The sequence below is a fragment of the Corvus hawaiiensis genome, chromosome 3 (assembly GCF_020740725.1).
Source record: "Corvus hawaiiensis isolate bCorHaw1 chromosome 3, bCorHaw1.pri.cur, whole genome shotgun sequence".
Classification (NCBI taxonomy): Eukaryota; Metazoa; Chordata; class Aves; order Passeriformes; family Corvidae; genus Corvus; species Corvus hawaiiensis.
The window spans coordinates 58153924-58170144 of record NC_063215.1 but is presented as its reverse complement, the minus strand read 5'-3'; positions in this window follow the sequence as shown (position 1 = coordinate 58170144).

Below are 16221 nucleotides of genomic sequence, written 5' to 3'. Positions count from 1 at the left end.
TGTGGTTTCCTTGGTTATTGCCTATTTTGGGAAAATTTCTACTAAACCAAAACTTTGGAAGATGTTCTGTTTTTATATTAGAGCATATATGTCTGGGATCTTCTCCTCCAAACAGCAGAATGTCGACACTGAACACCCGCATTCCTGTAGGAGCCAAGATGGTTTTATCTGAGTGACAAGGTCCAGGGATGATGGTATGTTGCCAGGTTATGTAAGGTCCAGTTCACATATCCAATTAAAAAGAGGGCTTTTGTCAACAACTGACCACTCAATGTTCATTTATCAGTGAAGATAAAAACTAACGAACCAGAGAGCTGACAATCATCTTTTCATTTGGAAGGCACATTGCACTGGACAGCCATTCTTCTGGAATCTCTCTCAGTACAGAAATGCTACTCTAAAATCTCTAAGATGAATGCAGTTAAGCGGTAAATTTATATCACCCTGGTGTATCATTCCTCTCAACATGTGTAATGTTCATTTCCTCTCCTGGAACCTTGATGTGCAGCAGCAGGTTACACAGCCCTGGCTTCTGTGAACCCATTGGCTTCACTTAGGATACATGTCTTCATTTTCAACAATGTTGTCATGTTTCTTCCTAATCCAGGCCACTGTGTCTGCTTATTAACTAATAGGAGGTATTTCCTTAGGACAGTTCTTGTCTTCATTAGTATGTTTGCTGGTTTATCTCAGACCTGCCAAAATAAAGAATGCATAATAAATTTCAGAATAAAAGCCCTGGACTTTTTAAAACTTCATTTTTTAATGAAGAAGTAATATCTAAGTTTTTGACCTTGTCCGTTCCCTCTTGGAGGCACAGTATGAGCATGCCAAGAACTGGAACAAAAACAGTCATTAACTAATTAAGACTTAGTAACTACAGTCCGTGAATGAACTCAGAATAGACACCTCTTGTGTCTATCTTCCCCTCCAGGTGCCACACTTCTGTTCTGAGCCCAAAAACTGAATGGGTCAGGGCAAAATTTAGCCCTCAGCAATCTCCATAAAGGGGCAGGTGCTAAGACCCATGTGAGTAACATGACAGATGGCATTTAATCTTTCAAATGCTCAAGCTATTACAGACACATCATGTCATAAAAAAGCACTGATAAAATAAACTAAAAACCATCAATGGGAAAACACAGTAACTGGGACATAGAGGGTTTTAAGGAGAAATTTTTTAAAAAAGCTGTGGCAGTTCAGTCCTGTAGTCCTTTTCTAAAAGGCACTCATCTCATAGCCAACGGAAATGTCACCTGATGGAGGACTGTACACTCCCGTCTGACATCAGCAGCGTTCTTGATATTTATAGTCCTGTAAATTATGGATACGCAGCCATTTATCTACCCTGGAGTAGATTCCAACCTGGCGTGAGCTCCCTGGGATTGCAGCTGGGTAGACTTGGCCCTTTTTCTCTTATACAGATCTTACTCCAGAAAAGCACTTAACTCTTAGGGCAAGAATAATCTGATTATTTGTGCTGGAACCTTCATGTTTGAATTTAGGCATGTATTAGACTTAAAGGGACCTCAGCAGGGATATGATTGTTCAGCTCACTCTTATTGATGAATAAAAATACATTTTTTCCTAATTACATCTGAAACTTTCAGCTTTGTATGCAACCCTTTTCCTTCTGCTTTATACTGATACTAGCATGTAAGGGCAGCTAGATGTCTCACTAGAACAAACTCTGAAAAACTTTTCCTTTCCCAACAAAGATCAGCTAGAATCTCTTTGTTACTAGCTGTATTTTTCCTCCAATTCACATCTTCAAGCTTCAGAACACATTTAAAAAAAGTCACAGAGAGACCCTCTTGAACAGGATCACGAATAAGTGGAACTGCTCCACATGCATGTAGCTTGTTCTGAAAAAATATACATAGGGAAAAATCACCTATTATTATTTGCATTGTTTGATTGTTTCAGTCCATTTTGTACAGCATTTACCACAAGAAAGAGAAAATCTCTCGGAACAGAGAGCAGTCACTATTTTAAGTGAAGCTGTGTGCACTCATGATTTTTTCTCAGAATATCTTCACTGAAAAAGGACCAGCATTTTCCATCTTTCTATTTACTAAAATCGATATTGCATCAGGTTTTAGCAGTGGGTGCAATTATGTTACTTCTTTACAAGCCAGCCAGCATGATCCTTATTGACCTTAAGACATAAATATGTGGGCATTAAACAACCTAACAGCCTTGAGAAGTGGTTTCACCCCCAGAGAGTCACACTCTAGGATGGATAATGAATAAAGAGCTTATCAGAATCTTTGTAACATATTAGAAACATTCTCCAGATTACCTATAAAATTCATTAGAGACTAGTGACCTGCACTGAAGCCTGATAAGACAGAAGCTCAGGAAAGAGTTGAGAAAAACATGATCCATCAGAGTCATGGAAATCAAGGGTTTGGAGTAGAAGCATATAAGTCTAAGTATATAGATAGGGAATACTGCTGTTTGGAAAAGATAATGAAAGGGCAAAAAAAAGGAACAGAAAAAAGTCTTAGTTCTTAATGCTGCAAATATCCAAAGTGAGAGCTTCAGCACTGAATTGTATAGTTTGTAGGCCATATCTTTGTTGATAAGTAAAAGACGGTCAGGAATCCAAATATTATGTATAGACTTGTGTCTGCCCTGCCCAGGGCTCGCACAGAACATGACAATTCTGTGGATCCCCTATGGCCCTAAAATACAAATGTCCTTTTGTACATGCTTTTTCATTTCAGGCATCCAAAATACTGTAATGGACACCTAACTGGTGCTTTAGAGCATGAAAGGGAGGGTGGGCATGGTACAACCTGAGGTGTTTGGGAACGGTCCCTGGAGTGAAGAGCTGACAAAACGTACCAGCCTACAGCCTAGGAAAAAGATCTTGGGGGCAGTTTAAAACCTAAATGAGGGAATGAGAAAGCAATTAGTCAGTATGTCTGATCAAAGGCCTGTCTTGGCCTTGTGTCCAGCTGTTGCTAGTTCATAATATGGTCATTCTTTCAGAGACCTCTCATATTTGAGTGGCCTGCAATAAACTATTAGTTTAGATCTCTAACTAAGAAAGAAGCCAAGTGGGGTTTTGTTTCTGTAGCGTAACTTTGCCACCACAGAAGGGGAACATTTGCATTCATCATCCATCATATACATGAGTGGGACTGCCCTGGGATCAATGGGAATACAGCATTTTTGCACAGATTAGGTGTGGACCTAAATGTTAGGCAGATGGTCAAGGCAGATGGCAAGACTGCCCTCTTAAAGTAAAGAAAGAGAGGGGTTTCATAGGTCTTGGGCTGGCCCTCTTTAAAGAAATTCAGTACCTCTCTGTGATGTCAATGGAAGGTGAAAAATTCATTAGCGTTGGTTATAGAAGTGTATGTCTGGAAGCAGATGGAAATGCCAAGAAAGAAAGCTTGCAATTGTAAAATGAATGAAAATTAGAAGCTGCAAAGAGATCATTAAAAGCACAAAATGGTACTGTTTATATGTAACTGTAAAATAAACATAAAAGTGCCTAATTAATAAGATTTAAAATTAGAAACTGCAAAACAAAGAATAATTTTTCTGCTTCGCATTTAAGTAAGAAGAAAATCCATCTTGGAATCATTAGTGGTGCTTAGAGTTCCTGTATTTCATAGTGAATTTTCAGCTATGATGATTAGATGGCATTGCCTCATGTGCTTTGAGGCCTCTGAGCCTGAAAAATATATTTGACTTACAAATTAATCTTTGTCACTGTAAGAATAATTTTGATTATCATTAATGAAAGCTGTTCTTATTACAAGCTACCTCTAGAAATGGGCTTTTGATAACAATACCAAACTTCACAATACAGGTAGTGAAAATAGATGCTTGGCACCATTAAGAAGAAATAAAATTAAACAGAACTGAGATCCAAAAGCAATTTTAAAACCAAGTGGGATCATGATTTTGGAAAACTGAAACGACAAGAACCCCTGAGCTGACCAAAACTTTAATTACAGCCAGTTTCCCCTGCTTTTTACTATGTTTCTACGAGTGGTGCTGACTAAACATAGAGGGGCAGTGGCTTTCCTCTGAAATTCCTGTCCTTCAGCAGTGTTGCTAATGTCAGTCCAAATGACAAAATTTTATTTCTGTTTCCCACTTTCCTTGCAGAGACTGAGTGAGCCTTTCAGGTATTAATGAATTTCTTAATCTCTAGAGTTAATTTCTTCTCTGCTCTAAGTAGAACTTCTTCCACAGAAAGTATCATTTTTGAGAAGCAGGAAATAGGAGGGGGTCATTACCAGCATATGCAGCATATAAGAGTACCCTGCAGGCACTGTGACATCAGGAGAATTCAGGTTGGTGTAAGTGAGGCTCTAACTGCATGTACACCAAACCAAAACAAGCCAGAACTACCACAGAAACCTCAGTCCTGAATTGTCCTGTCCCTGCTGCTTGATTAAAAAAATAATAATTTTTTTTAGCTTTCTGTTGCATCTGTGGAACAAAAGGTGGAGATGTTCTTGGGGCATGAAAAAGTAGAACAGGACTTTCTGTTTTATTTTCAGCTGCGACCTCAGCTAATGTTGGCTCAAAATGTTTAAGTGAATATAAAATAAAGGCCTTGGTTTTAGCCTGCTCTGTTAGAAGCCAAATTCGTATCTGCCTGAGTATATGGAAGTTCAAAACATTCACTTGAGGCAGCTTTACCCTGTTTTTTTCATCCTTCCCTGTCACAAATACACTCACTAAATGAAAAGGCACACTTTTGCTGCCAGTTTTCACAGTTATGATTCAATTTTCACACAGCTTCCAGTGGAAATCCAGGACCCATTTCCAAAGACATGAAGTAAACAATGTTTGCCTCAGTGTGTTGCAAACCTAAGTGGTTAATGCATTTAAGCAATGACTTTGGGATCTGAATTAATTCTCACCTTCTCCACAAACATCTGTAATACAGCACAGGCACTGCCACTAAGTGGAGGGAAGCGTTGGTGAGTTCTGTGATGCCATGGCATTCTTTTAAGGGAAAAATAGGAAATTAATAGGAATTCTTGACAAGCAACATGACAACTATTTCAGTGCTATTTCATTTATTTTATAGAATCATAGAATCATAGAATGTTAGGGGTTGTGAGGGACCTTAAAGACCATCTAGTCCCAACCCCCCTATCATGGGCAGGGACACTAGACCACTAGACCAATTTGCTCAAGGCTTTTTCCAGCCTGGCTTTGAACACTGCCAGGGTTGGGGCATCCACAACTTCCCTGGGCAACCTGCTCCAGTGTCTCACGACCCTCACATAAAGAACTTCATCCTAATACCTAACCTAAATTTCCCCTCCTTCAATTTGTACCTGTTACTCCTTGCCCTATTGCTACAGCTCCTGACAAGGAGTCCCTCTCCGGCTTCCCTGTAGGACCCTTCAGATACTGGAAGGTTGCTGTTACGTTTCCAGGCAGCCTTTTCTTCTTCAGGCTGAACAGCCCACACTTGCTCAGCCTGTCTTTGTAGAAGAGGTGCTCCAGTCCTTTTACCAACTTTGTGTCCCTCCTCTGGACTAACTTAAACAGTTCCATGACCTTCTTATGCTGGGGACATCAGAACTGTATGCAGTACACCTGGTATATCAGCTTGAGGTTTATCAGAGAGAAATTTATCAGCTTCTGAGAGAAATCAGGGATATTTATCACCTTAAGAAAAGCTAAATTTGGCTAAATTTGTATCTCTAAACTAAATTCAGGCTGTGACATCAGGAAAGATACTGGCTCATTGATTTTATATTCCTTACGGTGCTCAGGTTTTCGTTTGCAAAATATGGTTTTCTGATGTTGAAAGAAACAAAGTGCATAATTTTCAGTTCGTAATTGTCTGATTCTTGTTTTGGCATAAACAACACTAAGAAAAAGTATTATATAAAACAGTATTATATACAATAAAAATATACTGGCCAAGCCACGTGTGGCTTTCTTACAATGAAGTTCCTTATGTGAATCCCTATCTGCTAACAGAAATGGGAGGAATCTTTTGACTAGAAGAAAGACAGAACTTATTCCTGGTGTTCTTAAATTATTCCTATGAGCAGATGAAATGTGACCTTTAACATGTTTTAATTATCAGGATATTGATACTGCAGTTTTTGAATCTGCTTTGCGTCCAAATTCCTGAAAGAGCCTGAATCCTGCTAAAATTTCACGGCATGCAGATAGCAAACAGCCAGGACCCAGCCCCTGGGTTCAATCTCTATAGCAGGTTATCCCACACACAGCTGCACCGACGCAGCAGTAAGAGTTCCAAATCCTAATCCAAATGACATTTCTGGATATTTTATGGGCATTAACTAATTTGATCCTCACATTTCTTTCATTGTTTTCAAATTTAAATAATTACCATTGCGCTCATTTCACTCTTAAAATCTGTGTTCTGGAAACTGTGTTTTTTGAGTTCTTGTAGAGTTTTTTAAGTCTTTCAAAAAACTGCCAGAACCGTAAACCTTACTTCCCCCATGCCACAGCTGTGTACCGTGACTTCATGGCAATCCAGCCTGTTTCCAGGCCTAGAGCGTAACGCTGACATATATTTTACAAGAAGTTAAACTCTCTTTCCCCAGTACCTCTGCCATTCATTCCAGATGACAGACAGATGCAAAACAGCTTCAAACTTGTTTTATTCTCAGTCATTGGAGCACACTTCTCAGGATTTGCACAGATGATCTGTCTTGGGTTAAGAACATCTGAGGCCCAAATCCACTTCAGTAGCCAAGGACATGCTTTTGGCCATTGCTGAAGACTACTGAGTACTTTTCAGAACACCTTTTTACACCAGGTGCTGTAGACCCTCCAGCTGGCTACAAGAGAACTGCTGCATTACCCAGAGTAGTACAGGTGCTGTACAGTAACCACTCCAGGTGAGGTCCCTGAAGAGTATGTTCAGCTCCAATGGCATGATCTATTTAGAGACTTAAAAGATGCAGCTGTGCATCTTGCAGTTCTAGAACTAGTACGAGTAAGCCCTAGGGCATCTCTGTATTGACTGCATGGGGAGGAGAGATCCTTAACTTTTTTCTTTTAGTAAGTATAAAGCAAATTATAAACAGTAAAGGGATATTGAGGTAGTTTCATAAGTAAGAAATTAAGTAGACTCAAGGGTAGAGCAAGATGAGTCACTGAGTCCTGATACAAATGTCCATCACTCCCTGCAATCTGCTGCCCCTGCAGCACAGCTGCTTGATCTAGCCCATCACAAACATATGCCTAACACTGAGAAACAGTGAAGTTTGCATATTGTTTCGGTGCTTGTTGCAGAAGTTGCAAGATAATGATTTAAGACAATAACTGATATTTGTGGTGTCTAAAAGGCCATTTCCTAGCCTCTGTCCCTTGAAGGGCATGACCATACCTGAGTCTAATGTCATGCATGCCCTGTTGTGTGAGAACACACTGGTGAACTCAGTTCAAAATTCAGATAATAAGTGTCATTCTTTTTTGAAAAATTTACCTCTATTTTGGTCTAGAGATTTTCTAGTAACCTGTTTTTTGGGGCAATAGCAAGCGTAAGATTGGTAGCAGAGGTTTGACTGAGGTCCCAGCCACTTGTAAAGTTTTCTGGCGGTTCTTTCCAATATGCCATGAACTATCTTTTTTTCTGTCACATATACTCAGCCACATTTACATTTGGGTACAGCACAGGCCAGTATACTAACATAAGTAATTTCAAATTAAGTCTCTCAGTCTTTTCTGGCTCTATAGTATAAGTTCCAACGCAAAATGTACAGAACACCCACGTAACCCATGGCTTTTAGATCTCAAAGTAAATGTTTTCACATAATCATGGATTGCATCCAAGCAAATGTCTGTAAGATGACATTTCTGGAAGCTTTTGCATCTTTACATTATATTTAGTTTACACAATATACTGTACAACTGGAAAAAGTGGCCATATGAGCCAGACCAACATTTGACCTCTTGCAGAGTGCCTTTGAGAACAGGCTATTTCTCTACCCTCCTCTACGCTAACACCTTTTACATCAGACAATTTCCAAATCAGGAATTTCTTTGAAGTTTCTGGTCTTTCTTCCATAGTTTACTTTTCAAAACATCACAAGGCTAGTGGAATTCATGTATTCATATGCTGGGGGCCCCCATGCAACCCAGTCTGGATCTGAGTTACCCTCTCTTCTTTACATCCACCTTCTTTTCCTCTCTCTGTGAAGCACTCCTGTTTCAGTCTGAGTCACAGGGAGTCCTCAGAGTTTCTGGGTGGAGTTGAAATTTGGTTCTCCTGTCCCTACCATCATGCAGCCTTTGTCCTTGAGGCACCATCCACCCTGTTTCTCAACAGAGCTCAGCATGGCCTTCATGCTGGAGCACCTTTGGTGTGAAGGGAGAGGTGATGCTTGTCCCTTTAAAGGCCCACAAATCTACACAAAATTGATCTAAAAACATTTAGGGGAAGGTAACCAAGACATTTCTACTGGAAATGTACCAAAGGACAAACTCCAGTGCCTTCTATCATCTGGCTTTCTAATACTATACATGCTGTTTCCAGGGCTTCTGTGAAAATAGTGAGTGAGCTGTGCTCTCTGTGGGAATGGCTGCAAGGAGGGCATAACAGGGGAAAATAATTTCCTTTGGAAATTTGCTTTCGAGTATCCCATGGAGCCTGATCCAAAACCCACTGCAGGCATTGGCAGGCCGGCCAGAGAGACTTTAATACTCTTTGTATCAGGCTTCAGCCTATTCACACATCAGCAAAATTTTTTTTTCATGTTGCTAGTTTTACAGAAACTGCTGTGGTGCCATCTGGGAACAAGAAGAGGGAATGTTTTCATTTCGTGAGCATAGGTGAGTGGATTTTTTTTGTTTGTTCATTTTAAAATGCTGTGAAATCCAAAGATGCAATAAGGACCATTTTTCTCTGGGCACAGATGACTGAAAACACAGCTTAAGTTTTTAACTTTTATCTTTTGTTTTTAATTTTTCCTGTATTTCTCAAATACATCATTTAGTGAGAATAATCAAAGAGATGGGGCAGAGATCTCTGTCATTTTCAGTTTGGGCTATTTTCAGTGCAGTACTCCCTGGCTTGCACAAAACAAAATGTCTTTCTGATGGGAAATGTGACTTCTTTTGGTCAAAGGGAGGAGAAACATAAAAAATGGATGAGACAGCAAATAGCAGATATGAGAAGGTGAGTGACAAACAAAGAAGTTAGCTTTCTAAGGAATAAACTGACTATAGTGCTTCTCAGAAGAAGATTGTGAGGGCAGCATGCAAAACATGACCTTTTTTTTACTTGGTTTCTATATCAGATATTCATGCAGGTCACATTTCTTTCTTCATGCTTGCAAACTGATTCTTCTTGAAATGAATGTTACCTTCCCGTGTCAGTCGTTATTTTGTCCTCTGTCTTTTCATTGCCAGACTCAGCTGCTCCCTACACAGTAGCTTGTGGGACAAGGTCCCAGGTAGCAAGGTGTCAGTTGTTCCAGGAATGGCTCAGAGAAGGAAGATTTGTGCTACGAAGTGGGTTCTTCAATGTCCCATAAAGATAAGGCCAGGCATCATCCTCCTCCTCAGAAACAGCACAATACAATTTATTTCCTCAACCCACTCAACTATTTCCATGAAAGATGAATTTTTGTGTGTATATGAGGATGCTGCTTGTTCAGTATTTAGTCGTTACAGTTGATCAAGAGGTTCAGCAGCTAAGGGCATCAGCAGAGACACACCCACATGCATCCCCAGAGGTGTTTAAGGCCAGTCTGGGCAAAGCTTTGAGCAACCTGGTCTGGTGGAAGGTGTCCCTGTCCATGCCAGGAGGGTTGGAACTGGATAATCTTTAAGTAATCTTTAAGGTCCCTTCCAACCCAAACCATTCTATGATAGTATGATACGCAGAAAAGCAATATGTGGTGTGATGTTGTAAACGTTTTTCTTAGAAAAACTGGCAAAAAATGGACTTTGTTGCCCACAGCTAGAGACCTAGTACAGCTTACATCAAATAACTTCACCCTAGCAAGAAGGGTAGATTAAGGCAATAATTATGCTGTGTTTCTTCTTCAGTAAACATGCAAATTTAAAAATTGTACAAAATTTTTAGATACCCAAACCCAGAAACTCTTTCAAAGAGAGCACCACTAAGCAATGTCTTAGTCAGGACAGGGCTTATAAGGGGATGGAGTATTTATAAACTGCCCTATATACTGATAAGGCTGTATGATTTTAGGCACAACTACTCTTTGCTACATCATAGGTACCAGAGTGGGAGATGTGAAGCTTCTCATCAAATCATTTTGTGTAATTGTACATTTAACTTTAAAACAGGCTTAAGTATGTTAAAGTAATGTGTGTCTTTAAAAACTTCAGGAGTGGGTTCTTTATGGGAAACTCAGAATTTAAAAAAATGTTTGGAGTAAAGTCAAAATATTATGAGCAGTGCTCTGCACTAATGACACATATCAGCAGTATTTGTAACCAGAAGAACAATGTGATAAATTTTAATCGCTAGGGACCAGGCTTTGTGGGAAGTGCCTAATACACAGACATCCTTTATAGGTTTCCAGCTATGACCTATGTCTGAAAGACATTTTAATGATAACTACGGAAAGTAGATGGATTGTCTTCCCAGAGTGTTGAAGGTCCTGTTTGTTGTCATCCGCAGCTTCTATAAAGACCAGAGATTTTCAAAGGTACTCTTCTGTCCTGCTATCAGCAAGCAATACCACAAGGATGGGACTATCTAAGATAAAACATGCCAGAGACATGTAGTCCTCAGGATTTCCTGTGGGAGTCTGACCAAAAGAAGGCAATATTAATAAATGTAAATTCTGGAACATTATTATCACCAGAGCTGTGTCATGTAGTTTACCCTTGAATTCTTATAACCCCTCTAGTTTTCTCAGGCAGTTCAAGTATTTAACTGCAACTGGTCAGAGTGTTAGACCTCCCCACTGGGACAATTGTTTTCAATTACATTAAAGGCTCAAAGCCTTTGATAGACATGCCAAAGCAAGGAGTTTAGCTTGCTGAATGTTTTAACTCTTTGAACTAATGTGGGATCTGGGAGTCCCCATACTCCTGGACCTTGAAAATGCTTAAAAAATAGATGCAATCTGGAAGAAGATTGGTGCCAAAAATCTGTAATAGTCCTCCCTTTGAGGATGCTGTTGCCTCTTTTTATATTCATTTTCTTGGAAGTGGTAGTTAGAGGGAGAATAACAAACAAATAGCTTTTCTTGAGGAGGATGAATTACACCAGCGAAGTCCCAGTCAACCAAAACCTTCTCTAAAAATCTAAAGTGATTTCACCTGTTTTTTAAATTTTCAGAACTATTCTTTTTTCCTGTGCTCCTCATTGGGGCATTTCTTAGCAGAGAAGTGAAGATACCAGTGCTTAGTGGCTAGCTTCTTGCTCCAAGAAGGAAAAAAAACCAAAGCAAGGAGCAAAGCAAAAAATGCTTAAAATATGCTGATCTTGTGGGATTTTTTTGTAAAATCCTAGTGCACAATTCAGCATAACTTATAATACCATTTTTCTTACAGGACCCCCAGAACACCTTCTTTTCAAGTTTTACTTTTCAGAAATTTCTCTCAATCATGCAGATTACAGAACACTTTGGGCATCTCTGCTTCTATAGATTAACACTCAGGTTTGTCTTAGTTATTTTGGAAACTCAGGCAAACATTAGCTCTGTTACAGTCCTGCCTTGTATACTGAGTTCTTATTAACATATGGGCAGTGGCAGTATTTTGACCTCGAGTGCTTCAGGGTGGTTTCCACTGATTACCACTGTCTCCACTTCCCTTCCAATGCAGAACAAATCAGGAAAGGCAAGAAACAAAAGGTAGTCCACATCAAGTCATGCTACCTCAGTGGAACAGTTGCTTCTGAATAGGAAACATGGCTTAAAAGACAGCTGTGAGTGGGTGGATCACACTCTAATATATCTCAGCTTTGTTGAGAATATCTTTCTCCATAACTTTCTAGAAAAGAGCTGATTAAATCTCTGCACAAGTATGTTTGCAACAGACTTTGTCCTACTCGTTACAAATAGAAAGCCAGATCCTTCCTTTCAGGCAGTGTGATATTTTTGCTGTTCAAATCAGAATATGCTGTTCTTTTTGATGAAAAGAGCTGTGGAAAGCAACTAAAAGCTTAGCTCTAAATAAATACAATACACATCAATGCTTTCAGAAATGAGCTTTCATGATTTTTGCTTTGACAAAGATCCTATGAACTCTACAAAACATAAACAATACCTCATAATGAAAGCCTGTTTTTTCAAAGTTGACATCACATCTGACTCAAAGTGTGACTTTTTCATTGGGATTAAATTCAGTTTATTTAAAGGTTTTAGAATAACTCCTTAGTTATCTAGAACACAAGATAAACATAACAAACATAACATTTATCTCATGAATAAAAATGCTGATAAATATAACTTAGATAGTTAAGAAATATCTTTCTTTCTTTCTTAAATTCTTTGTGTTTTACATTTGGGAGCATTTTGTGTATGGAATTTTCACTATTATGCATGTTAGGATGATCAGATCTCACTTGTTTATATGGGGTTTTGCACAGAGAGGGAAAAATATTGTAGAAGAATATAATCACACCCATATGTCTAAAAAAGCATCAAGTTCTGACCTATACATGAGGAACATTTTGGCATTGACTAGCTTTCAGAATAGCTCAAGAAGGTTCATTTTAGATTCCTTAGAGCAACGCTGGAGTCTTGTGAAAATACCACCTCTCTTTAGGTACCCTGATGGTTAAAAATGTGCAAATCACCAAACAGCAATCCTTGGTTAGAGCTCAGTCCAGCCAGTAGCTCTGGCTATCTTACTAGAGTCCTGCTTACATTCACACCTGGATTTACCCTGTGTTAGGAGAAGCGTTGTGGTGGGCAAAAAGGACCCTTCATAGCCCACATGTTGAGCAAATGAGAGAATCTTTGTAGAATGAGGAGCAAAAGCAACCACCTCCAGGACTAGGACTGTATTTCTGGATTTGTTCAAGGTTTCTTAATCTGTGCTATGGAATCCTAGCTCTGTCAAAATACAAAAATCAAGGTACAATCTGAGATGATAAGACTCAGAAAATTTGCTCCCTGAATGGAGATAATATGAACACTGCACTCAAAAATTAATCACTTCCAGGTGTGGTGTGACTTGGAAGTAAATATTTCCAAATTACATAACTAGCATACCCCAGGAATCCTCACATCTCACCTCATCTAATTAGTCAATTGCTACATTGATCAACTATCAGTATCAAATGTGTTTGCTGTAATCTCTGAGTTACTAATAACATCCTTAGCATAAAGCAAGAATGATATGAGGTCAATGCTTTATAGCCCTACATGAAATGTTTACTTCCCTGTTAGTCTGGACAAATAAAAGTTGTTAAATCCCAGGCTGCCTCAAAGAACCATTCTAATGGTTCCTTCCAGGAAAGAGTCTAACTGGACTTAAATTGTCTAGTGAATCCTCAGAAGAGATCTAAATTCTAAGTGTATTCTAATGACTGCTTATTTTCTACTTGGTAAATTGGTAGCCAAGAGAAAGAAGGGAAGAAATTTTAAGGAATGTAAGCAGCATATTGAGACTAACAAATTGAATTAATGATAATCTCCAGCAGCCAAATCTGAGGTTAAGTTCCCCTGGTTTTGAGAACATCACCAGCCTGTGAGTAAACTCTGGCTAATTTAGCACCCAACTCTTATGCTCATGATTCAGATCTAAGTTGATTTTTATCCATGCCAAAATATACTGGTTGTTTTTTCTTTCTATAAATACTAAAAATTGGGCTAAAAGAGTCTATACTTCTAGGGTATTTAAAAAAGATTATAATTCAGATAAGACTAGTTATGGCAACCCATAGGTCTTTAGATTTCTCCTCTTTGCTGTACATACTGAAGTATGGAACCAGACAATGAGGGGTTAAATAGTAGTGGTGCAGATGCAGCTGGGCTATGTTACACTAAAAGGACCAGCTAACGGGCATAAAGGAGGATTAGAAAAAGGAAATAGATGAAACTGCATTGAGTGCTGGCAGGGAGAGTCTGGATTTTTGTTTAGGGGCAGGGACTCTTGTTTAGGCTTTTGTATGAACATCAGATAATAAAGGGAGTTTGCATTTGTTTGTTGACTGCTCTCTGTGCTCATTTTTTTTCAAATATTTTTAAATTCCAGAAGTCTATAAGAGCTAGAGTTGTGAAGGTTATTGACAAATGAATACTGAAGTGTTTAAATATGAAGATGCATCTTTATATGTAGGGTTTCCTGGGTCATAGGGGTTAGTTTGATGGAGTATTATAGTAGCCTGGGGTTGACATATCCTTCACCAGAAAAATGGTGGAGAAAGAAAATGGAAGATATCAAGAGTAGAATTATGCTCCTTGTAGGAGGTTCAAGCTCTTCCTCTTTCTTCTGTGTGCTTTCTTGCACTACTGAGAACCTGGCAGGGTTTTAACAGCGTATAGGTAACCATCTACCCTCTCAGATGCCTATCTGCGCCCTGAACTTTCAGGGGGGAAACTCAGAGGGCAGCTGAATTAAAGAATCCCTGGGTCACCTTCTCCTTTTCCATGTGAAGGAAGAAGCTTGATGGGAACATGTATCTTTGTCAGTGTACAGAATCGCATAATCACAGAATTGTCTGATTTGGAAGGGATCCAGAAGGATCATTTGGTCCAACTCTTGAGTGAATTCAGTTTTTGTTTGTATGGGGGGAGAAACAGGAGAAAGCTAATATTTGGATATATAAACATTATTTCAGGACTCTGCTCATCCAAAGTGTACCTATAATCACTCTTATAAGTATTAACTGGTTTGAAGAAACCCAGAGCTGTTGAAGCATATCAGTACTATAGTATAATGGAGATGCTCTTAACCTATTTTGATCCAGGCTAGCTCGGGCCTGTTGGGGCCCTCTCCCTGCCATGTGGTCCTGAGAGAGGGGCCCTGGGGGGAGACACGGGGTTTTCCTGCCCCTGGTCAGCCTCGTTCCCCATTGGTTGTTTTGTGTTTCCCTGCGCGGGCAAGGACCCTTGGGTCCCCTGATTGAGCAGTTCCTTGGCAGAGCTCCGGCCATGCGGCTGGAGAAATAAACATCTCTCTGAAACATCTGTCAAGAATCGGTCCATATCTATTTCTTTCCATGGGCCTCGTTGATTGATATGTGTGTTGCAGTATCCACACTGTAACACAGGCCCTGCTAGCTGCTCACAAGGGGACTAGTCACAGCTTCTGTGTATGTGCTTCTACTCAGCTGGGCTTTACAGCTCATTTGTTTTTTGTGGATATAACTAGACTTGGTGGCTGGAGGAAGCTAGACTTGCTGTCCATCTAGAAGTGGTAACAGTGGTACCTAGTTATGGTGTTCTTGCCCATCCTGCTATCCCTCAGCTTTAAAGTAATGCTGTGTTGCTGGCTTTTTTTTTTTTTTCCAAAAATAGTCGTGTATCAGAGTTTTACCATCACGAAATATTTGCAGGTGTTTCAATGTCCTTGAAAAACAAACAAAAACCCTCAAAAACAAACAAACAAAGAAACCGCACCAAACCCGCAAACTCCAAGTGAAGTTTTTTCTCTCGGCCTATGTCTTTCATCACAGAGAGGAGTAATTTCTCCATTCTTGTTGAGGCTAATTATCACCATCTGACCAGGATTCATAATGCCTTATCTCCTAGGGAGTTTCTGACTGTGCATGTGCAGGTAGATAATAGGTGTGCAAAGCCAGTCCTTGGGAATGGGTCCCACAAGGACTTGAACTTTGTGCACCACCACCATCCCCTCCAGGGTGGCTGGGAGTGCTCTCCAACATAATGGCTTTCCAGTAATACCCAAGGTGAGAGAAAAGGGGTAACATCTGGGTCAGACCCCTGCAAATGGCCAGGGACAGACAACAGACCAGACTTGTGTCTGTAGGAATGGTCCCTGACACAGATATGGCCACACAACTGGAGGACACAGACTACAGAGTCCTCATGCCCTTTGTCTGTATAGGTCTGGTATTGGGGCAAGCAAGTTCAGTGTAAATGAGGCTGACTTGCCTTAGCCTCTCCCTTGCAGCAGAAACAGCATCTGCCATTGCACTATGCTTTAAAATTCTGGATTTATAGATGCTGTCTTTGGCAAGGTCCCTGAGATTGAAGGGACTGAGACAGACCAAGCATCTGCAGACAACTACCTGCTTGTGGCAAGCTAACACAAAGAGTTACAGCTGACTAATGTCCAGGACTCATGTGCATTGGCTTA